The sequence below is a fragment of the Lepisosteus platostomus genome, chromosome 2 (assembly GCF_059453375.1).
Source record: "Lepisosteus platostomus isolate fLepPlt1 chromosome 2, fLepPlt1.hap1, whole genome shotgun sequence".
In the NCBI taxonomy this organism is placed as follows: Eukaryota; Metazoa; Chordata; class Actinopteri; order Semionotiformes; family Lepisosteidae; genus Lepisosteus; species Lepisosteus platostomus.
In genome coordinates this window covers 7,684,882-7,709,433 of record NC_142612.1, presented here as the reverse complement: position 1 = coordinate 7,709,433, position 24,552 = coordinate 7,684,882, and the positions used below count along the sequence as shown (strand labels likewise).

The 24,552-nt window shown below is 35.5% G+C and overlaps 1 protein-coding gene across 2 annotated transcripts in view; it reads right to left on the bottom strand.

The window, feature by feature from the left end:
- LOC148675837 (interleukin-1 receptor accessory protein-like 1) overlaps positions 1 to 24,552 on the bottom strand; it is a 519,844-nt gene that overhangs the window by 280,502 nt on the left and 214,790 nt on the right. The gene's annotated exons all lie outside the window — the stretch shown is intronic.

The following is a 24,552-nucleotide window of genomic DNA, read 5'->3' as shown; positions in this document are numbered from 1 at the left end:
TGATAAAAAAAAGCAAAATCCATACAGTACATCTCCAGTCGGCCTCTTTAAAAAAAACGAATAATGACAGAAATCTGTGTGGGGTTTTTTGTATTTACAGCTTCTGGTAAGGTTGTTTTTTATGACACATCTTGCTGTTTATTGAAAAAGGCATTTTTCTGCCTCAGGTGAAAAAAATACAACAATTATAATTTAGAATATCCACATTTCCATACTTTGTAAAGCATTTTTTCAATTTTTAGCTTTACCCGCAACTAACCTAGATTCCTGATGAAATTTTAACAAATATAGTTTTACTCCTGTTTCTGCTACAACCTTAAGAAATTTCCCCATACTTTCTCAGAGCAATATGAAGTATGGAGTACTAGAAAGAAGAGAAAAATAACTTGCATACAACTTTTAAGTTACACTTAAAAATGAAATGACATTTGCATTTCTGCCTAATTGCACTGGTGTGAATATAAAAAGATAAGAGAGCCAAGAGAGCTTATTAAATCTAAAATGAGGACAACTGATAGATGAATTATAAATCACTATAAACCACTTAGATATTCAGCACTGTATTTTCTAACATTAGAATACATTTATTTTGATGGATTTCACATTTGTTGATAATAAATATGTACCATTTTTCCAACAGAGCAGTTCATCTTAAATTCTTTATTACTGTTAAGAAACAGTAAGATATGGCTTTTTGCTTTCTAAGTTGAAACCCATATCTAAAAAACATAAATTACTGTTTGAATGGGACATTGGATAGCTATTTTGCAACATCAAACTGCAATATGATAAGGGATATTTGCTGGTGAAAGAGCAAAGAGCTTTCAAAAGGACAGTTTGCTCAACTACCAAAGAATACAGCTGCAGTACAACAGATTCATTTTTCATATAATGTCTTTGTTCACTACTAAGGCAAATCATACAGTAGATGTTTAATTTCTAGGTCAATTCATCTCACATTCAAATCTCACAACTTTTTAATGTCAGGGGACATTAAAACAGCAGCTCAAGATACACAAAACAAATAGTTCAAAGGATGACAGGACGCATCTCAAGCAGTTCTCCTTTTATTTAGTTTTTTTTTGTTTTGTTTCAGAGCTTGCAGTCAAGTAAATAACAGGAAACAAAAGCAGCATAACAAGCTATTTATGATTGCACACAGGCATGAACCTGCTTCACAGCATGAGATTTTTCAAAATGAGGGCTTCATATTTTTGCCAATTACGGGTCTGATTTATCAGGGACTCTTCATCAAAGTGGATGATGTGTCATATTTGGTGTGAGGGAAACAATTTTCTTTCTAATAAGAAAAATACAATCAGCACTACTTAATCTTAAAATCCTAGTTTTGCGACTCACACATTCCAAGGTTGATTGGAAGCACAAACCGATCGGGACATTTTAATGTTTAACAAGAACGCTATAAAAGTAAGCAGGTTAAAACACTATGTTCCTTCAAATCAACATTTTACAGCAAAGAAAAATAAATAGTTTTTAATACCAGAATTCTACCAAGTGCACATCTATACAGGTAATGAAAAACTGGCATTGGTCCGACATTAGGGCAGGGATATTTTAGATCTTTTTACAATGGCATTTTAATCTTAGATACTTAGATGACAAATTACATGACTTAAACACATATTTAATAGCAGTCAACTCACAAGAAGTTTAAAGCCTCAAAATGTAATGAGGTTTAGTTCCAGTTGGTTGTAACATGCCCACTGTATCATGTTTTCTCCTTCTGGAATTGTGTGCACTTTTTTCAGCCCAATGCAGAGATGGGCTCAGTACTTGAATGTACCATTAAATCAGTAAGTAATAAACAGTATTAATAATAGTAAAATCAATATCTTTCTTTAACTGCCACAGTTTAAAGAGTCTGCCCTGTAATACCTTATTCTGTATGTTTACACTTATTGAACATACATTATTTTATAGCCTTTTTAATTATGCAGCACCCCTTTAATGATAATGTCTAGCTAGGTCTGTCAGTCATTACTTTGTTCATTCTGCATGTCCATTACTTGGTCATGCAACTATAGAAAATCAAAGTGCAGTTTGAAAAAGTGGATTTTATTTTATGCATTTTTGTTGTGGTTTTAGTTATACTCTGTGTCACTGCCATTTATCAGTTTTGCTCCTGTCATAGGGACAGCTTCAAGCACCATGACTGTTCAAGACTGCAGCTGGACTGAAAGCATTAAGACTTCTAGCAGGAGGACATATAAAATATACTGTATGTCAAAAAACAATAAAAAAATTAAAGCACATTTCAACTTTAGAGCTCAGGAGATAATCAGATATGCCAATTGTGTGTACTTCACTGTAGTGTTATACAAATAAGCTACTTTGGTGCTACATTGTCCTGAAATGCTCAATTTTATCATTTTAAAATAGTTAATATTTGGACCTACTCGCTAAAACACTGAAGTGAACGATGTGTCCTGATGATCTTAATAGCAATTGTAAAGAGTCTTACTCATTCAAACATTATTCTTGCATATGAGAAACACTGTAGGACATGGAAGGGAATAAATGAAGGAAATAGTAAACGTTAAATTATAAATAATAACGCAGAAGGCTCTACAGCCGAAACGTTGTGTTTTGGTTCTTCTCTTTTCAGCATGGAATAAACCTAATACTTGTTCCATTGCAGCCTATGCATACTGACTCAGCTACTGACATGAACTATTATAAATTATAAATAATACTGCATAAATAGGAAAAAAACCTCTTAACCAATTGCATGGACACCAGTCAGGTTCCTCTTTATTCAAGGGAAGTGAAGGTGACTGAAATCAAAATACTCTCGCTGTAGTATTTGTTATATAGCGCTGCAAGAAAATCTTTCAGACAAGGACTAGTTTTCTGGATCCTGGATTATGCAGGTCAATGACCAATTTACAAATTAATAAACGGTACTGGTCAGGATTGCTTTACACAGAGGATATTAATGAGAAAGAAAACATTAACAGTTATTAAGTTATTGAAACTGAGTCAAACATCTGTGTTGACAGTTACTGTAAGTAAGATTTTAAAATGAATGCAAATAAGAACATATTAATATCTGTATTTAAATTTGCTCAACTGGATTTACAAAAGATAACAGATTTTATTGGTGCTGAGAAGCAAATTTTTGAATGTCAAATTCCTTCTCTTTGATGTCAGGCAACTGTTTTCATTAAGTTTTACTTGTAGGTAAGGTAAATCAATAATATTAAATGACAATGCAAATAGAAGCTAACATGTCATAAAAGGCATAAAATGTATTGACTAATTTTGAATATATTCCTTTAGACACTATTTTAGTGTTGTTCTTATTAAAAAGAATATAAACAAGGTAAGAATTACAATAAGTTCAGTTTAATCATTAAAGATGATTTCTCAAATGTGGGTTATGAAAGCATATTCTGTAATTCTTGTTTAAGAGTACAGTACATGCTATTTTACAAGATAATATACTGTATTTTAAGTTGAATGTATTATTCCTAGAAGACTTAAATTATGTTAAGTTTAATTATTGAAGATGTCCACATTACTTTAATGAAATGTGTTTAATAATTTGAAAACATACAAGCAATTGAAAGTAACTTTTTTCAAAACCCCTTTTCAGCTCATGGATGTAATGTTAGCATCAGAGCTTCATCACTGGCAAAGAAACAAAAAAATATCCATTTACAATGTTGTACATATTTTATGCAACCTCTTTTTTGCTCTGCAAAAACAAATATTTGCTTCTGACATTTCAAATGCTAAATGTATGCACATTATGCAAGGAACAACATGAGGAAAACATTGGAAGGCTGTATAAAATCATTGAATATCTCCATTGCTTGAATTTATCTGGGAAATAATTTATGTATTTTATAATACTGACAATTTATGTCAGTATTTTTTTTCTTTCAGGTACTGCAACACAATCAAAAGTATCCACACTCCCATACTGTCAGAATTGTATATTCATTTTAAAAATGTAATGTTAATGTGTCCAAAGAACCAGGAATAGAGCCCAGAGGAACACAGCAGCCAATTTCCCTTATTAAAATGCAGTTATTTAATGCATTTATTGCATATACAGTAACACATACTGTACATACACCAACAGATCTACAGATGATTTAAAATAAATATACAATCATCTATATCAAAAGCTCCCCCTAAATCATATGAGTTGAAGACTGAAGATAGACCTAAATCAGCCCATACAATGAAGGGCTGATATATTACACAACAAAGTTATCTTGGACTGAGTAAAGACCTGCCTGAACCTAAGTCATAATTCACCTGTCACCACATGAGTGCAAGTCATTTACTACAAGATATACATCCTTACAGACCGAAAATTATTATTGTTAATGTCCATTCTTAGAAGGACTATTTAGATGTAGTTTTTGAGGTATCATTTTAAATTCAAGTGACAAATAGTTACTTAATCTAATATTTACCATTTTTTTAATTGCAGTTAGAGAAAAGGTAACATCTGGAGGTAAGATGAAGCTGTGGAGTGTGATGTGAGCTGAATGGGAATGCAGAGATAATGATAAATACAATGCATGAAAAATTTCTAAATTCCTAAACCTTATTCTGGAACTAATTTACCCCAGTATTCATCTTCACACTAAATTACTCCGATAAAAACACAGTGTTGAAGCATACAGTACTCTCTGACCTAAGTTCATTTTAGCTTCCATCTGATTTTTTTCTTTTTAAAAATGAAAATGTCAGGAAAAAAAATACTTGTGAAGTCAATGAAGTAGAATGTCTTCTTAACCCTCCAACCACCTGTTCTGTTTAGATAACAATATGATCTTCTGGGATTCCACATCATGCTCTTAAGATCATTAAAAATAAAAAGAGAAAAATCATAATCATCACAGGATAATGACAAAGTTGAAGCCTTGTCCTTTGCAGGAAAAAATACTGATGTATGGTGGCCCATTCAGGACAAAGTAGGTGTAATTGAGCAAGTGGTTTTCTTTAACAGATCAGGAACCAGAAAAAGACTATTTTTTATCCTGAGGTGAGTATTAATGGGCTTACTCTTTCCTCTACTATTCTAGAAGGGTTACAAAGAGCTTTCAAGTATCTAGAGATGGTCAATACACACATTTTGCAAAACACATTGCAAACAAGAGTACTGTATGTAAAATTATATACATTTATATATTTCAAATATATAATTACTCTTCAATGTGTTAACACAGATACCTATTCTGTATATAGTATGCCATTTGATACACTGTAGTTGCATGTTAGTGACACTAATTGAAATTGCAGTTTATAAAGCAACAATTTATAGATCAAGTACAACTAAATGCTAAAATATATATATATAAGCAATGTAGGTTTGCCTATATAAACATTTGAAATCGCCTGAAGACACCTTAGCAAAATGATGGCTTTGTGGTGGTATTGGAGCTGGGTGCAGCCTAGAAAATCTCGCATATTCCACATTTTTGGTCATCCCGTAGTGCTTGCTTCATGGTGAATGCATTCCATTGGATACTGCCTCTACTAATAAAACCATTGGCAATCATTTTAAAAAAGGCACACTCTATTGCACTTCTTTGAAAAGAGATTTAAAAATGCAGTTGTCTCCTAAATTGTACTTTTTTGAGACGAAGACAATACAAATGTGTAAAGCTATTCACAAGTTCATCTAGCTTCAGTAAATGCTTTAAATGTCAATGCTGAGCGAGGACAGAGTGCAAGACCCGGAAATATATAGCCCAAGGGAAAGAGAGGGACAGGAAGGACAGCAGACCGGAAACTAGGGACAGGACAGAGAAGGAGCGCCCTCTGGCTGCAGAGGGCATGACAGATATTGCCTGAGGAGCATGTCTTTGTCTTGTGGAAGGAAACGAGAGTACCTGAATAAAACAGAACACAAACACAGGCTGAGCATGCAAATTGCACAAGAAAGGCCCCCCTGTCTGGTAGCAAATATATGAGGCAGCAGTGGTATCCACCAAACCACCCAAACACAGAGTTTTACATTATTATTTGAGTACTTGGAGTTACGGCTGTGGTAGACACTAAAAACATAGAACTGGCACTGTAAATATGAAAATGTACAGTATTTCGGAGACAAATGTAAGGAGGGCTTCTTAGTCTCTCCCAATTTTCAATGGTCCAGATGTCACCGGTTCATGTCTGAGTTATGTTACTAGCCTGCTGTGATTGCCAGGAATTCTGTTGTTTCAACATTATCATGCCATATATTTTTTCCCCCGATGTTCCTATAAAACCTGATTTTGATTCTGATGAATGAGACTATTTTTTTTTCTTTTCGCTGATAGTGATAATGAAGTAATCAAATTTGACAAAAATAACATGCCGCTGGAAAGGTTTCTTGAACAGAAATTTATTGTAAACTGAAATTTCAATCACTGTGGATAGAGTTTACTTGGGTTACTAGAAGGGATATAATAAGTAAAATATTATTTCATCTGAGAAACTAATTAGAAATTTTAAAAAATGAATTACTGTGCTAATGAGAAAACATGATAACAGCTAGCAGAGAGCATCCATAAATGTCTGCCTGATTGAATATTTAGTGTAATATGATAATTTCACCCAATAAATCTATCTGAAACCTGGGTCAAACATTATTTATTTTACCATACCTGCTTTTTAATTTAAAAACCTAAAACATTGCTGAAGCATTTTCTTTAGATTACCTTTTCATGTTTTCTTAAACAAAGCATTAGTATCTAAATTGTCCAAATGTTTTTTTTCCCTCTCAGAAACAAAGCTTGCAAGTCATTAAAAAAGGCTTTTTGGAAAAAGAAATGTTGCAGTGCAGATCCTTGAAAAGTCCTCCAAAGAAGCATTGTTATGACAAAAACGTTTGCAATAAACCACTTCCAATTTTGAGCATACATGGGGTTATAGAAATCAATAACACACTAGGGAGAAACTTTTTAAGTTCAGCTGAATCTTACATTTTTTCCCATTCTACATTTTACATTCTATAGATCTTTTGCACAGGACTTAAAACACTTTCCTTTAATTAGAGGCAGAGAATTAAAGTCTGAAAATAAAGAAAATAAAACATTGTTTTAAGAAGGAAATAAACAAATAATCCAATTTTTATTTTAAAACAAAAATTATAGCCTTTAGCATCTGGAGCATTGGAGTGAATTAGTGGAGTACCACAGGGATCTGTACTAGGACCACTGTTCTTTCTAATTTATGTCTGTGTATAGTATAGATAACTAAGTCAAGTTTGCAGACAATATTAAATTAATAGGATTGGCAAACACTGTAAAAACAGCAAATTAAATTAAAAAAGATCAAAATAAAATGCATGGGAAAACACCTGGCAGATTACATTTATTGCAGACAAGTGCAGGGTTTTGCATGAAAAAAGCAGGCACATACAGTAAACTATAAATAATGTGATACTGTGTCATAGTACATTTAAAACCAAAGGTGTTTAACCAAAGGGAATAAGCCACCCAGCCATATTGCTGAAGCTTATACTCTGGTGTCTTTCAAGAAATGGCTGAATGAGATGAATATATCAATTAACTACAAGCTACAAAATAAACTAGATGGGCCAAATGGCCTCCTCTCATTCTCAACCTTTCTTACGTTTTATGTTCTATGGTCTCATCGTTATACGAACATGCACATTACAACACGCTAAATGTACAAAAATAATTTGTATGAAAATTACATTACATTTTCATGTAAGTCTGCATAATGGAATATATAGGGAAAAAAGTGCTTGGAATTACCAGTTCTATTACAGAATTAGGGCTTAGGGTTACCACTAAAGATGTTAAGTCACATTCCCTATGTTAAACTTGGAGTGAGAGTCACAGCATCACAGCTGTGCCTACTTTTGAACCCCTTAAGCTCATGTGAGTTACTATCAGCTAGTCCTCAATTGCCTAATGTCTGGGTTTCCAATAGTTTCACTATTGGGATTGCAATAGTTTTGCTGCAGCAGCAACACACTTCCATCATCTGTATATTGCAAAGAACACCAAAAGCTCCATGTTGTAGTGTTACAGTACCTTTACTTTAACAAACGAGTGATATCTGAACGTCCAATTCATGTAAAAGTTGATGGGACATTAAAATGAAATTGTATTTTCAATTTCCTTTCCTTCTCTTTCTCATACTTTTGATAAATGTTACCCATCACATAATAAAATGTGAAAGCTGATCACACTTTTCATGTTAGCTTTCCATTAAGGCTATCATTCTCCATTTAAAGTCATCGTGCATGTGCACTGTGGCACATAAATATGGATTTCTTTTAAATACAGTGTAATATTTAAAGAAGAAGGATTATTTTCCCTGATATCCATGTTTTTTATTGAACAAAATAATGAATTAGTGCTTGATTTCCATTGGAAAGAAAAGTTAACTCATTAGATTTAGGGCACCCTGTTAGATGTAATGAGGTTAGGCTACAGAAGGTCTGAACTATTGTATTAGCTGGAATTACAATAGAGCACTTTAATAATGATGGTTGTTGAGATAAATAGTAGACTGCAAGAACGATAACTATGAAGGAAGTAAGAAGAAATAGTTAGGGCAGTTCCTTTTATTTTCGTAGTTCTTTAACTGAACCAGAGGTATTTAATAATTTAAATCCAGATAGAAATCAGTTTCTGATAGAAGCTGTGGGCTCTTATGCAGGTTGGATACTGCAATGGTAAAGAACAGTGCCTAACAGAAGAAGTGCTCAAAAAGAGTAATTGTCAGATCGACTCAGATTCAGATTATTGCTCATCATATTTCAAGCATGTCACTGGTTTCCTGTTGGTTTTAGCAGTTTTATGTTGGTTTTTCATAGATTTATTGAGTAGGCACTTGTCTACTGTTGCACTATTCTGTTTGTCTTCAGACTTCAATTTCAATGCTTCAAATGAATGCCCAGACCAACTGTGATAAGAAAATCAAAGAAAAAAAGGAAATTAGAGAAGCCTGATTTAGCATTTAATTTTCAAGTTCATGTAGAAGATCACTAGTTTTGAACAGTCTAAAAATAAAAATCAGCATTTCTTAGTTTTTGCGCATAATAAGAGATTTTCCTGAAAGAAGTAGAGATGTTAATTCCAAAAGCGACTTAGATCTACACTGCCATGTACTGAATAATAAAGGGGCAGCTGTGCATCACAAGAAAAGCAAATTGAGATGTTCAGGGCTATTTAATTTTCTATGTTAGCATTTAAGTGTTACTTTTTTTCTTACTCTTTCTCATTACCTGGTCTTTATTGAGTACAATTTATTATTTCCCACATTAATAAAACAAGAGTACAACAGTACAAGGAATATAATGCACAGTTCACCAAACTTTAAAATCCTAAAGAAGGACTTCAGGTAAAATAGCAAAGTGCATAATCGTTTTAGTCTCTTTAAAGTGAAATAGAAGGGCCACTTTTTTTAATAATATCATACTGGTTCTGTCTTCTTTAATCCAGCTTGTGTTTAGATTTAAAAAAATATCAAAAATGATCCATCCAATCAATTTTCAGTCAGAAACAAAACCCAGTAAAGAACTACAAATAGCAAGCCAGTGAGATAAATAGTGGTGTCACTTGACTATTGACAGAAAATTATGAAAACACCAAAGAAGAGATAATACAGTAGGTGGGTTTCTGTCATTACAATGATCCTGGATTCCACTTTTCATCCAATGGACAATATCAAAATCCTGGCCTACAGTCTTGCCTTGTTTGTGTCTCTATCCCCTGCATCCAATTTGGCCCTGGGTTCATTCCCGTTCCCCCCTGCTGCTTCTGGTTCCATCTCCTCGGCCCCGGATCTGGCCGGCATCCTACCTCTGGCTCAGTCAGCAGTTGTCGTGAGGCTCTTACTCCTGCCTTGTTTGTGTCTCTATCCCCGGCATCCAATTCGGCTCCAGGTTCATTGCTCTCATCCCCTGCTGCTCCTGATCCTGTTTTCTGCTTTCTCTTTACCTAATTTCCTACAGGTACAGTAGCTCCAAGACACTGCTGCTTCTGGGTCAGTGCAGCACCTTCTCAGTTACAACTTTACAGCTTGGGTCCAGAGCCGATGTCCATACTTGCTAAAATGCCTAGCTGCTGGGAGAGGGTGTATCCATTGGGCAGGACCCCAAGAGTTTTTTGTCTCCAAATGGGAGTTTTTGTTTTCCTCTCCACAATGCTCACATAGTCATATTCCTACACTGTTAACCACCCAATACATTCATAATGTGTTCTGTCCTATTTCAGAATCCGTAGGAAACCATATTACCCAGCAGTTAGTCACCTACACTTAACTCTTTGTGCCATTCCTAGAGTTCACAAAGTGAACAGTTTTCATGTTCCATTTCTGCTTTTTTGGGGGGGCCACAATTGGAAACAATGGGTCGTTATCCGTTCAGATAATGTTTCCATTTATAATCAAGAATGGAAGATCCCATCAACTTACCATAAAATTCCTCAGTCATCTGAGTGGCTTTCTCTTAAGTCATTTTTAATTATTGCAGCTCACATCTTGGGTCATTTCAATATTTCTGCTGATTCCTCTTTTTTGTTTCCAAGTTCAGGATCCCTGTCCACTTCCTCCAGATCTTGTATTCCCCTGAATCACCTTTCCCATCACCACCTCCAGCTGACTTAAAATACTACTCTATCTGGAGTTGCACTTCACACCCTCAGTTCCTACTGAACTGCCTAGAAACCTCCCCTCAATTGTAAAATTAATGTAAATTAAGATCTGGTTATGACCGATTTAAGTCTACCTCCATCAGCTCTTAAGAACCCCTACTCTATTATCTTCAGCTTCACATCTTACAAGGTCATCTCCCATCAAATCTCCCTCTTTTCACTAATGAAAAGTCCCGTACTATCTTGTAACCTGTTTCTCTATAATTCACAAGAAAGCCTCACAAACTGCTGAGGAATTCTTGCCATTCCACTCCTCTCAGCAGCTCATCAGCGCATTCCTATCTCATTAAGCAACTCAGCTGCTGGTCATTAGAGTTCTGCCTCACCTATATACAGCAATCCAATACATATACCCTTAAACAAGCACTTCAACAGCTTTCTAGCCAGCTGCTGCTATGATCCATGGTTCAAGCCATTGCATCGGTGGTTTGGGGTCCCACTTGGTTCTTTATGGTGATCCTAGCCTCCTCTTCCAACGGTCACATAGTTAGCCCTCAGCCAAGCAGGTTAAGCCAATTTTTGAATAAGCACCTCACAATCCTTTTAGCATACTTAATTCCTAGATGGTGTTATTCCTAGTAATAATTGTGGAAAACAGTGTAAATTAAGAAAATAGATGGGATTTAAAAGGATACAAATCTCACTCAAAAGATTTTAATACTTGCAAAAATTAACAACTGTACGTGTGTAGTTGGTGAAGAAAGAAAAAATCCTTAGACATCTGGAGATTTAAAAGACTGAAAAAGATTCAATTTATCTATTGAGGCATAAAACTCACCCCTCTCTGTAATGTGGCTTGGAGAATGCTTGCTTGTGCGCTCTTAAATACATACCTGTGTGCACACAAGCTAGTCTTTGGTTAATTGAAATATGCCTCCTAATATTTGTAGTTTCTGGAATAATGCACAGGTTTCCTAATGTTTGCAGTTGTTGAAATAATTGAACATCAGTAATTAGCGCAAATCTTTGGAGAATCAAAGGTAAACCACACAATTCGATTTGGATGGTAATGGAAAGTTAAATATAACTACATTTTTTTCATAAAGGTGAAAGATCGGAAATGCCAAGTAGAGAAGAAAAACATATTTGTGTGTCTGCTTTGGTAAACACAGGCAAATGAATTGCCATATTAAAATTGAGGAAGACTTTCAACACACAGCTAGTGCATACCCATACCACCAGTTTTCTTTAAAACTTGAAATAGCTAGCCATTCATGTAATATGGACTCCAAGCAGCAAGAAATAAGTATTGATGCAATTAAGTCATATGTGGGCTAGAGAAACCCTCAATCATTTCAGCATGAAGAATATGCAATGGATTGGTGTAGATATCCTCAGCATACTAATTTATCCCAGGTTTGACTTTAGAAACTACTCATCCGAAGGTAGTCTGAAAGACACAAATTAAGTAAACTGCCAATTCTGTAACGGTTTTGATATTGAAGAAAATTCAGCTTTTTCCTTACAGCACACCCTACAATTGTTATATTGTATGCTAAACAAGTCTTGAGGTATAAAGTTAGCTATTATGATCAGTCTTTATCGGTGTTAAGCTCAAAATGATGCAAGCTGGTACTTTGTTGTCTGCAATTCCAGTCTCACATATAATTCAATTTTATTATCTTAGTGCAAAACTATGTACTGTATAGCTAAATGCATTGCTCTAATTTCTTGAAATTTACCTTTATAAAATAATGATTTGCAGACTGAAAAAAAAACATAAATCTTAAATGTGTATGTAATTTTTATTTTTAACCAACTACACGGAAACTATAGCTAAATCTCAGTAAATTAGTCATTCAAAATTATAAAAAAACACTATCTATACAGATTGTATCATTCACCTACAGCCAACATTACCCCATGGCATGGAAGGCATTAGCCCATTACTCCACACAGACACACACTATTTCAAGCCAAATGTGCTCTTTTCTGAAATGCCACAGAAGGCAGAAAGGATGGGAAGGCAATATGTATTGAAATTCAAACTTAAAGTTCACTTAATGGCAAGCAGTTTTTTGGGGCCTTGTCAATTCGGAAAGAAAAGTGCATCTGAATTCTTAATTAGCATCCCACTTTTGTAAAGCATGAGTAATAACAGCCTTACTTAACTTAACTCCCAACTCATTATTAGTGAAATAAAAGTAGACAAGTATGACAGAGGGGAAGTCAAAATATTCAGATTCACCTATTTTACGATAACCTTTTGACATTTCTGTCAAGACAGCAGTATGATAAGAAAAGTATACAATTTACAACATTCATAGTTTCCTAGAGATAATAGCACAGCTTTTTGACAACAAAAAGTCATGCATGCATGCATAATACACTTAGTAACATTTCTGATGAGAATTGTATTAATTTTATTAATCCATAATAGTAATAAACTATGCCAAATGGATTGCAGATCTGATAACCATCTGAGCTGGATTAATTGGATAACTGATCAGCATGACATATCTGTTATCTAACTGGCCTCCCAGTTCATCAATTGACCACCTAGACTAAATAATGTGAATCTTTGCACTCTATGCACAAATAGCTTGGCATGACAACCATATTAATAAACGTTGTTGTATATACAGTGTGCGTTTTTTTACCTGAGATGAGTTCAGAATCTGTTTAAAGTGATAATTGAATCTAAACTAGATCATCTAGATTTAACGAAATTCAAGTAGGTAGCTGCGTCAGCATGCGCAAGCTGCAAAGGAACAAGTGAAGGTTTATTCCATGCTCAAAAGAAAAGAGACACAACGTTTCGGCTGTGGAGCCTTCTTCGGGTGTGAGAGGAAAACCAGCAGTTGATAAAGCGTGGGAGAACGAAAGACTGGCGTTGAGAGGAGGTGGGAGCAGGAGAGAAGGAGTATGGACACTCAGGCAGTGTACAGTAAGTGGTGGTGTAAGTATGTAACTCTATGACATTATGGGTCGTGGTCTTCAGAAAGCTACCAAACACCTACAGTGGTCATATTATTTCAGTTTTAATACAATTAAACAATACAATATATTTGAAGTTGTATTTCTACAAAAAGGTGTACTTTGCATGACTTATAATATTGTTTAGTTTTATGAATTGCATAACATCTTTTAGTACCGAAAATGACTATAAACAAAACTTTATAAGGTTGCATGAATTTAAACCTTTTTCCTATCATGTCTGACGTGTTGCACTATATAAGGCATGCATTCTGCTGTGTAGTGTTTTGTGTTAGCAACCCAGCAAATTAACAGATTGTTTCTGGCCCAAAAGAAAAGAAGATCTGTTTTAGAGTCCCTTAAGAAAAAAAAAAGAATCAAAGGTATGTGTTGAAACATCTTAGAAAAACAAAAATCAAATAAGAACAAAACATGACATCTGCTGAGGCAAATAACTTTTCTGCATTTTTATTATAACCTTCCTTAATCTCTATAGTAAGTAACCTTAGCCATCTCAATTAAAAACAAGATAAAAGTACTAAGTTCAGCTAAAACTCAGACTTCTAATACTCCAAAATAAGCTGCTGAAAAAGCTACAGTTGTGGCTAATTTAAGCCACGATTATAAGAGAGTGCAGAATTGGACACCAACACTGACCAACACTGTATTTTTCCAAATATAATTAAAAACTTTGAAAACTACTATATGTATAAGTTCTTTTAAATGATGTACATTAGACTTTACCAAATGAACAAGGTACGCAGTATTTTCAGTTAACAATCTATAAAATCAGTTTAGCTTTTCGCTGTACATTTTTTGTCTGTTGTCTGATTTTATCTGGTCAAAACAGGTATCCACACTAATATCAGTGTTTAATTCTAGCTATACAGCATAGCTCTCAGAATATAAAATAGGTTGCAAAAAAGAGCAGAGCATTTAGCCCATCTAGATCAATTGGTTGCTAGAAAGTAATTAATCAGAGGATCTCATTGAGCTGAGGTTTTGGCTTTGACAGCATGACTTGGTAGCTTATTGCCAAATTGCTCATTACCGGAACATAGTGTGGCCAAATCATAGCTTGCCATGTGCATACAGCCAAAAGAAGGTGGTTATTACTTCTAATTGAAGTGCTATAAATGAACACAGCTGCATGCAGTACATAAACCACGCATATGCATTAATTCCCCTAACTACTGCAGGATTTGTGTCAGAATGTTTGTCTCCATGCATCTTATCCAAGACTGAAAATCGTAACGATACTGCAGAACGCTGTTATAAATCCTTCCCAAAGGCCATTTCAGTGGTAGAATGTTTCAATTTCAATGCATGGTACAGGTTTATGATTTTATGTTCTCCACTATTAAAACTAACAGCAGAAGCCAGAGAAAATTCCCATGGGAGATCAGCTGTTAAAATACATAAATAAATAATACAGTGCTGTTATGAATTTTCAGAGTGTACATTACAACCTCTTTTTAATGGTCTCATTCACCTGTATTTTACAAAAGTGGAAGCTTATTTATGCTTAAAGTTAAGATCCATTACTGTCATTCCCCAACGTAAGCTGGTTTTCTATTACATTTTCTAATGTGTTCAAGTAGCAGCATGATTTCATAATTCATAGCAAGGGTTGCCTGCACCATCCTCTAGTCTAGTACATTACACGCTTCTCACTCACTAATAGCAGCAGAGAGCAGGGGGGAGGGCTGATATTGCAAATGTACCCACAGCAGTTGTCTGTCAACATAGTTACTGGTTCACGGATAAGTTCATGCATTGCATTGAAACTGGTGATTCTCAGACTGATGTACATACAGATTTATGATTTTCCAGATTTTCTATGAGTTCCTGAAGAATTGCACCCTACATTGCATTTACAGAATGTCTTCTGTTTACAGATTCCCGCAGTCTGAGCGAGAGGCATCCAACTGAATGAATTTATTTTCACGTAAATCATATTAAAGCTAATGTTTTATGACCATGAGAGGTTTTTCTTTTGTTCAAATATTCTTGTTCTACTAGACTATACACCTGCTCACACCTGAAGAAGGCTCCACGGCCAAAACGTTGTGTTTTCTTTCTTCTTTTTTTCAGCATGGAATAAACCTATTACTTGTTCCTTTGCAGCCTAAGCATGCTGACGCAGCTACCCACCTGGACTACTGTATATATACTGTATACTTTTACACCAACTGCAGTATATTTATACTTCTGTATTGGATCGCCTCACCATACTGCTCATACCGATCTCCGAAAATGGTAAATGAAAACATCTTTATACAAATATTATAGTAATATATACTGAATGCTGTACAAGGATACTGTACTTACTATTTCAAAAACGTCAGTTTGTTTCTTTAAAATGTTTGCTTCACTTTTATCTAAATACATCACGATACTACTCAAGTTATGAAACTAAAAAACATACAAATGCATGCATTGCCTTGGATTGTTTTTTGGACATACTGTATACATTTTTTAACTCTTCAATTTTTTTTTAAAGGTTGGGAAAAGAATGATATTCAGCTTAAATTGTAGCCTTGAAAGAAGAATTTCATTTGGGGGAAAAAAGTGAAAATGAAGCTTCTCCCACTCGTTTCAACCTTTCACATTCTCAAGGTGGCCTGGCCAACTTCACTTCCATTTGTAAGATAGTACAACATCCTTCTACAGCACGCTGGGCTGCACTTCAGAGAATAGAATAAGGCTAACCCACAGCAATACCTGACCCTGTGACCCTTACAGCCTACAGGCAAACACTTGCTACTTGCTGTGCCACCTACATTACAGTAGAGTGTGGTGATTTAAAGAAAATAAACATTGTTATCTATAAAGGCACTTTCAGCAGTTGTGAAACTCAAGCCGTTATGTAATTTTATTCCATTCCATTTGGTATGCTAATTAAAACACCCTCATAATTCAGTTTATCTTTTCACTGGAAGTTTTGTGTCTGTTTTTTATTTTATCTGAAAAAAAAACAGGTTAACAATCTAAACTAATATCAGTGTTTAACTCCAGCTGTACAGTATACCTCTAAGGAGGAGAGCACTTCGCCCATCCTCAGTAGTAGCTAATGGATCACAGGATCAGAGGCTTGGAAAGCATGACTTGATAGCTCATGCTGGCCAATGCTATAGTGGGGCCTAATGAAAACAGATGTTACAATGCCTTTGTGACATGAAATCTTCTCAATCAATCTGACACAAAAAGTTCCAATAAAAAAATACTAATGAAGCAAGTTCATGTTCTTGTTTATTTTGTGTTGTTGGTGTCCAAAGTGAGATTGATGCATTTACATTATATTAACAGGAATGACCTATTCAATTTTTACAGTCAAGAGTGTTATACTGTTTAAGCCTGTATTATTATTATTGTTGTAGCAGTAGTAGCTTTGGGACTAGTAACTATCCCCACCAGTTGTTTCCTATTAAAGAAAACATCCAGTCATGCATTAAGATACTGTACAACATTGTGCAATTGACATGAATCTTGACACACTTTATTAAAAAATATATAAAATGAATAACTATTATGAATTGCACTCCCATAAGTCTCAGATTGTAGGTCATTTTGTTTATTTTTATTTTTGTCATCTCCAGTAAAAACTATTCAGCTGCCTCAACATCTTACTGAATTTGTTATTAGAAAAATAGACTACATTGAATCCATTTAAAAGGAAAACATAAAAGTGAGAGAGTGTGTTTTGTCTCAGCAGCTCTGATGGTACTCTTACCCCTTGGAAAGGAGTGCACAGTTCATGACTGGTCAGAAGGTAATTGGTATCAACCCTGCACCTATTTCTGAGTTTCAGAACCTCTGAGGTTCACAGGTGTGTCAGCCAGAAATTCCATTAGCTCTGCTGAAAGAAAAACAAATTTGTGTTTGATATACTGTCATTTCCATCTGTTTCTGTTCATAGTGAGAACATGAGGAATGTTACAAACTAGAGAAGGCTATTTAGCCTATGTCTGTATTGTAGTTAGACATAGAGTGATCACCTTTAAAAGCTACTTAGACAGGAATAAGAGGACACATTTTTAATAACCTAGTTGAGAGGAGGATACATAATGTTCAGTAAGCTGAAGTTCTTTGAAGTGGAGTGAAGTGGAGTATTTTTAAAACCACTGGTAAAAACATACAACAATCACAGCATGCATGCAGATAACTTAAGACATCAATTAGTATATCACTAATTAACAGCTAAAACAGAATGAAAGACAGAAAACACAGGGATCTCCAAAGATGAGGGTTAGGAACTGCACTTATAGCATGCATTCTACTGAAAAACCATGCTACTAAACCTTACACCCATTCTATCATTCATATGATTATCTGCTATCAGGGCTGTTTTCCTCATAAATACTGTGCATTCCATTGATACACATTGATACATTGTGAAGTGCTGAAAGCTGCATCATCCTACTATTACAAAGCTATAATGAAGCACAGCTGATTTCCTCAGGGCATGAGTTCAGATAATACTGTAAATATGGCATTGTTAGGTCCAAGATGACTAAACACAAAGCCTACAGACAATAGTTGTAAAAACGAAAGTATAGAAGTACAAGATTTGTACCAGACTGAATTTAATCCCTTCAAATAGTCACAAGTTCAAACTGCCTTTGCCAAGAGATGGCTACAAGAAGATAAGACCCAACTTAATTTGGTTTGCAGCCATATCACCCTGCAACTCACAACTGGCAACCCACTGAAGCTAAGCAGGTGTGAGCCTGGTCAGTACCTGGATGGGAGACCTCCTGGGAAAAACTAAGGTTGCTGCTGGAAGAGGTGTTAGTGGGGCCAGCAGGGGGCGCTCACCCTGCTGTCCATGTGGGTCCTAATGCCCCGGTATAGTGACGGAGACACTATACTGTAAACAGGCGCTGTCCTTCGGATGAGACATAAAACCGAGGTCCTGACTCTCTGTGGTCTTTAAAAATCCCAGGCGGTTTCTCGAAAAGAGTAGGGTGTAAGCCCGGCGTCCTGGCCAAATTTCCCATTGGCCCTTACCTATCATGGCCTCCTAATAATCCCCCTCAATGAACTGGCTTCATCACTCTGCTCTCCTCCCCACTGATAGCTGATGTGTGGTGAGCGTTCTGGCGCACTATGGCTTTTGTCGCATCATCCAGGTGGGGCTGCACATTGGTGGTGGTGGAGGGGAAAGCGCTTTGAGTGGGGTGTCCAGGAAAGTGCTATATAAGTGTAAGCAATTATTATTATTATTATTATTATTATTATTATTATTATTATTATTATTATTATTATTATTATTAATTTCAGGGATGTCCAAAAGTTTTTACTCTCAATTTCTTACTCCAGCGATGGATTCCGAATGTAGGATTTATTTCTTAATTGCATTTTAAGGAAAATATAGAGAATGTTTGTGATTAGACAAGAATTATTTTTTTTAGTTTTTTTAAAAGGTTTAATTGGTAAGCATGCCTGGAAAGACATCACTGGAAATTCTCAATCTGAAGGTGTCAAAAAAGTGTTGAATTTTAGCTGATTAGATATAAGGTTATTAACTTTAATTCATGTACATATTTATAGCTTTATGAACAATATATTGCAGAAAAAATGTGAAGTCATCTCTTGAACAAAGTACCATTTAGTGAAATGGTGAAAAATACAATGACAAAAAACATACACAGAACAAATTTACCTGTGTGCTTATGTATCATTGTTTTTTTAATGTAATAAAGAGTCTGTTTGACCCCCAGTGCTACCAAAGAAATATAAAAGCTTCTAAAATTCATGTACTGGACTGCAGACACAAGCAAAGAATCAATAAATAAATAAGCTAAAGCAAAAACAAAACATGAAATACAATATTAAATAAAGCCGATGATGAAAAAGCAATTTCATCAGGAACACTATTAAAAGGTATTAAACCTAAAGACAGTTAACAGACTGTTTTCTTTTAGTACCCACTTAAAGTATAAAAATGTTAAGTGGGATGTCACATGATCTCTGTTTGAGCATAAATCTGAATGAGTGGGGTGTCTCAAGTAATAAAGTATTCCACATTTTAATTTTAACTTCCTAAAGCCTCCATGGGCATGTACAGTACTAATACTCACTAATACTTTACAAATTATCTTACATAAGTAAGCCCCAAAAATCCTCACCTGTGGTGGTGACCACCCACCACAACCATCAGTGACCTCTGGTTTTCTACAGAAGAACCCTAGTGACTAAGTACGGTGCAATAAGGATTTTACCATGTTCACTGCAGTCCTCCATGACTCCACCCTACCGAACCTGGCGACCATGCATGTGAGCAGTTAGAGAGCCCCATTTAAATAAGGTCAAGACAGGACAGGAGTCAATGATGCCAGGGGACGTAGTTTAGAGCCGCGGTTCTTGTGCGTGATTCCTAGAAGTAAATCTGCTGTGTTTTTTAAAACTCACGTAACTACTGAGTACTATTGATTTGTTGGATTCATGTGACTGATTAAGCAAACCAGAAAAGCAGTTCATATTAAATGCCTCTGTTTGGTTCATATATGTATTTCGTTTAGGCAAAATTAATTGCAATGCAAATACACCTCCAAATATATCCCCCTGAAAAAAATGTAATAAAAAAAATGCGGGAGTCACTTTAGACTCCTACAGTATATTCAAATGAGACAAAAAAATGGGAATATGAGCATTTGATTTATTAATAGGAGAGGTGAAAGAAAGTGAACTGACTGTGGCTATTAGTCACTGCTTCCTCACAGCCTCTGGGTCCTGGGTTCAAGTCTGAATAGTGATGCATTTTATGTGGGGTCTCCCTGGGCCCATGTTGGTTTAAACACACCTCTGCACTCTGTACTTTCTACTTAGCTACCACATACAGTATCTAAGTCTCTATATGTTTACTGTTTTGTACTACCTGTTGTATGTTGATGTGCTGTGTTATATCCCAAGAGAATGACACAAATAAGAATCTCAATGTACATATACATATAACAAATATGTACATACTCCTCCTTTCTCTCATCTCTCTCTCGCATGAAGACTTCTCTCTGTCATGAAGAAGTTCAAAGCTAATGAGATATTCTACCAGGATTGTCCTACCAGGAAGAGGATGTAAATGTGGTTTCAGTGATCAACTCAGCCATGGGTGCAATTGTTTGGAATCTTAAAGAACATCTGGCATCAGGATACAATTATTAAAAACTATCTTTCAGTGTCAAAAGTGTGAATTTGTTGTCCGTAGTACAGTATTAAATATGAAATGTATTACATCAAATAACAGGAAAGAAAAATGGAACTGATTTTTTTACATTTTTTCTTGACCTTCAGAAATAACGCCCCTGTTATCTGGAATTTTTTAGCGTCTTCTTCTGATTTAAGATTGATAGGAGTCTATGTTCTCTTTCTTTCTTATTTTAAGTTCCTTTCATCATCTTTATTTTGTGCTTTTTGATGATCCACAACCATTTGCAATACGCGATCTTAACTTTTAATAGTTCAGTTCCTTCACTGTTATTTCTCAGAGCAATATTCCAACAATGAAAGGCCAATGACATTAATATCTCTGAGATAGCTGAGAGGTAACTGGGTATAGACCCAACTAAGAGAATACCACATGATCTGCATAATGTAGAGAAAGCAAAGAAAAGGCTAAATCAGACACAGTACAACTAATTTCTAATTTATTTTAAGAAAACTAAGCAGAGCACAATATATATTTATTTTTAACCTACTGTATTTTTTTAGTAATTGGATACAAATTCCTTTATTTGTTCCTTTATTTGTGTTTGCTCACTAGGTGATATACAGTGGTTATTGTCATAATTTCCTCTTGTTTTAGATATTTCAACTATTGCAAAAGGGATTTTTTCTCTATTCCGAGAACAACTACTGTACTGTACATGTTGTCCATATGCACGGCAGCATGACAATGGCTTATAACTTAAATAACAGTGTCAGCAATTGTCATTCTGTTTTTTTAAAGTAAAAACAGAATGATAGTAAATGATGAACATTGTAGAAATCCATACTATGTAAGATTTCTATTTAATATACAGTATAATGCAGTGTGTGATATTAGCCCACATAGCTCTCTCTTCTGCCATTGTATCATTATCTATTGGATCATGTCACACTCCAGGATTTATAATTGCTAAATGCAGAAGTAGCTGTATAAATTAATCATTGTGTGATATATTTATAACATTTTATTTAAATAAAGTACTATGAATGCAAACTGCTTGATGATTTATGGATTTTATTATCTGGAGCATCTCTTTAAATATCAAAACGCTTAAACAATTGACAGAATGCATAACAAATCAAATCATAGAACTTTAGCTGAATATAATTATTTAGGTCAACAGTGGGAACAGCACTTGTGTAAATGATGCTATCACAGAAATTGTGATGCACTCATTTCTTTGTTTATGCTGCTAGAGTTTGATCAAAAACAAAGACAAAACAAGACAAGATAGGAGTGAGCCTTCTAGTACAAACCCATCAATTGCATAGGCTGCTTCACTGTACATTGAACTAGGATATACTGTATAAACAAACAGATGTGATGGATGTAGTATAAAGTATAAATCTTCACAGTGGGGTAGGATTGCATTCGTGAAATGCTTTTGTAAACTTTTTACCTTAAACAGAGTATAAAGACATGTAAAGAGAAAAACACCTGTCTTATATTTGAATTAAAATATTAAGAGCTTTACCATTATCTTTCTGTAAACCACGATTCTATAGTTTAAAGTAAACACCAGCTGTTAATCTCTTAACATAAGTATTAGGTACTACAATAATTAAGGCCTAACTGTACTATAAATAAATATAAAACAACTATAAATTTCCATTGGTTTCATAATGCAAGTTGAGTCTGTACTGCTTTATGGCTGGAGTGTTTCCATTGCCACAGGCAGAAAATTAACTAGGCTACAATTCCTATTTTCTTTAAGCCTGTACAATTTACTCCTCATGACTGTATTCCCCTCTGAATCAAAACCTTCCTGGTTATAATTGTTAAAAAAAATCACAACTGACCAAACCTAGACCACAGTATATCTTGTTTCATCCCTGTCACGGTGTCCTGCCAAGCATATTACCTCAAGAAGATCATATAGGAGGTGTGTCATGTGACCCACTTGAGTTTGAGATCTGCTCCACCTTTTCTTTATATTATTAAAATTCATCCGTTTATTTTTTTTCTATTGCTAATTGCACCACCGATTCATTTTCCTAACATGCCAGGGACCGTGAGGTGCAAGACGTTCCAGTTTTATTCAAATGCACGAGCGCACAGGAGTACCTCAAAGAAAAGAGAACAGAAGGACAAAACTTCACACTCTGAGGAAAACCCGCCACCACCTGCCATTCAAACGGACCCAGTGCTCGCCGAGACGCTACCAATGGCCGAATTGACTCAATTGCTGTTTCAATCATCTCACTCCCCAACTAATTTAACAGAGTGAGTTTACTCTACTGAGGTGCGGATGGCGGAAGCCGTAAATCAGATCTCCGCTATGGAAGATGTCGGAAAAAAGCACAAAAGCCAACTGGATTATTGGAAGCAGCAAATCGAGAAAATGACAAATAAAACTGATGATCTGGAAAACAGGGGTCGGTGCAAAAACATTAAAATTGTGGGCCTGCCGGAGAACTCGGAGGGTTCTACTCCGCTTGTCGAAATTCCTCCTGTCAATGCTACCGAAATGGGTAGATTTTCCCTAGGAAAAAATTATTTACATTGAATGGGCTCATAGATCACCTGGTCCTGTTCTCGGCTCCGATGACCAGCCTAGATCTGTGTTGGTTCAATTCCTTTGCTTCCCCGATAAAGAGAAGATTCTCCGGGCTGCGCTGAGGAAGCGCAATATCACCCACAAATTGGTAGCTGGCTCTTTTTCTAGCAGGACCTTTTGGCGGACATCATGGAGAAACAACAGGAGTTTGACGCAGTGAGGAAATCCCTGGCTGACAGGAATATGTTTCGAGGATTTGCTTAGCCGGCCAGACTGCGCTGTATTAATAATGGAAAGCTACACGTATTTTCCTCGCCAGCTTCTGTGAAGGAATTTATGGACAATATCAAAGACTGATACTTCATATAACTTTTTGGAATTGGTGGAATAAGGTAAACGGAGAGGAGAAGTTGGACTCTAGGCCTCTTTATGTTCACAGTCATTCAATCAGAGAAAATCGTAATAGCATAGATTTGAAAATATCTTAAAAACTACACCATAATTAGCTGTATTCATCTTTTCCAACTTTTAAAAAAATTGTCACTTGCAGCTGTCATTGTCCTAATGTTATAGTATCATATAGTATCAATGCATATGGCCGACATTAGAGGTTGTGAGAGCTGGCTTACCAGGGCGGTTACGTCACTGCCCTTCCCTGTGAATAGCAAGAACAGCAGCCACTGGGCTGACAGGAGATTTCCCTTTAGCTCAACTGGCTGGGTCCCTGTTGAGTAACGCCTGAGGCAGCAGTGGTGAGGGCACATACCCACGTCAACCCGAGAGTACTACAATATATATTATAAGGGTGTATTGGCATCACACAAGTATTTTAATGTCAGTATGTTACTGTATTTAAGGCCGAGTTTTACACTTGTTTTACACTTTTATTTTTTCATGTTAGGTGGGAGCGGGTTCTGCTTTTGCTGCAGATATTCCGATATGTTCGCTGTTCACATCTCTATTGGTTTGCTTACTGATCGGGTTTAGTGACCTGTTCTGATTGTTGGTGCCCAGTCATTTGGGGATAGGGCTTGGGGTGGGGGATAATTTTTCCTTGTTTCTTTTTTTCCGATTTATTTTTCTCTCAGGTTTGCAGCTTCATTTAATGTATAGCGTAAGGTATCGGAGTGTTTTAGACTTTACTATAATTGTCAATGACGAGTTCACTTAAGTTTATTACATGGAATGTTAATGGCATAGGGTATGTTATTAAATGGAAGAAAATACTGACTTTTTTAAAAAAGGAAAGCGCAGATATTGCCATGCTTCCCTGACAA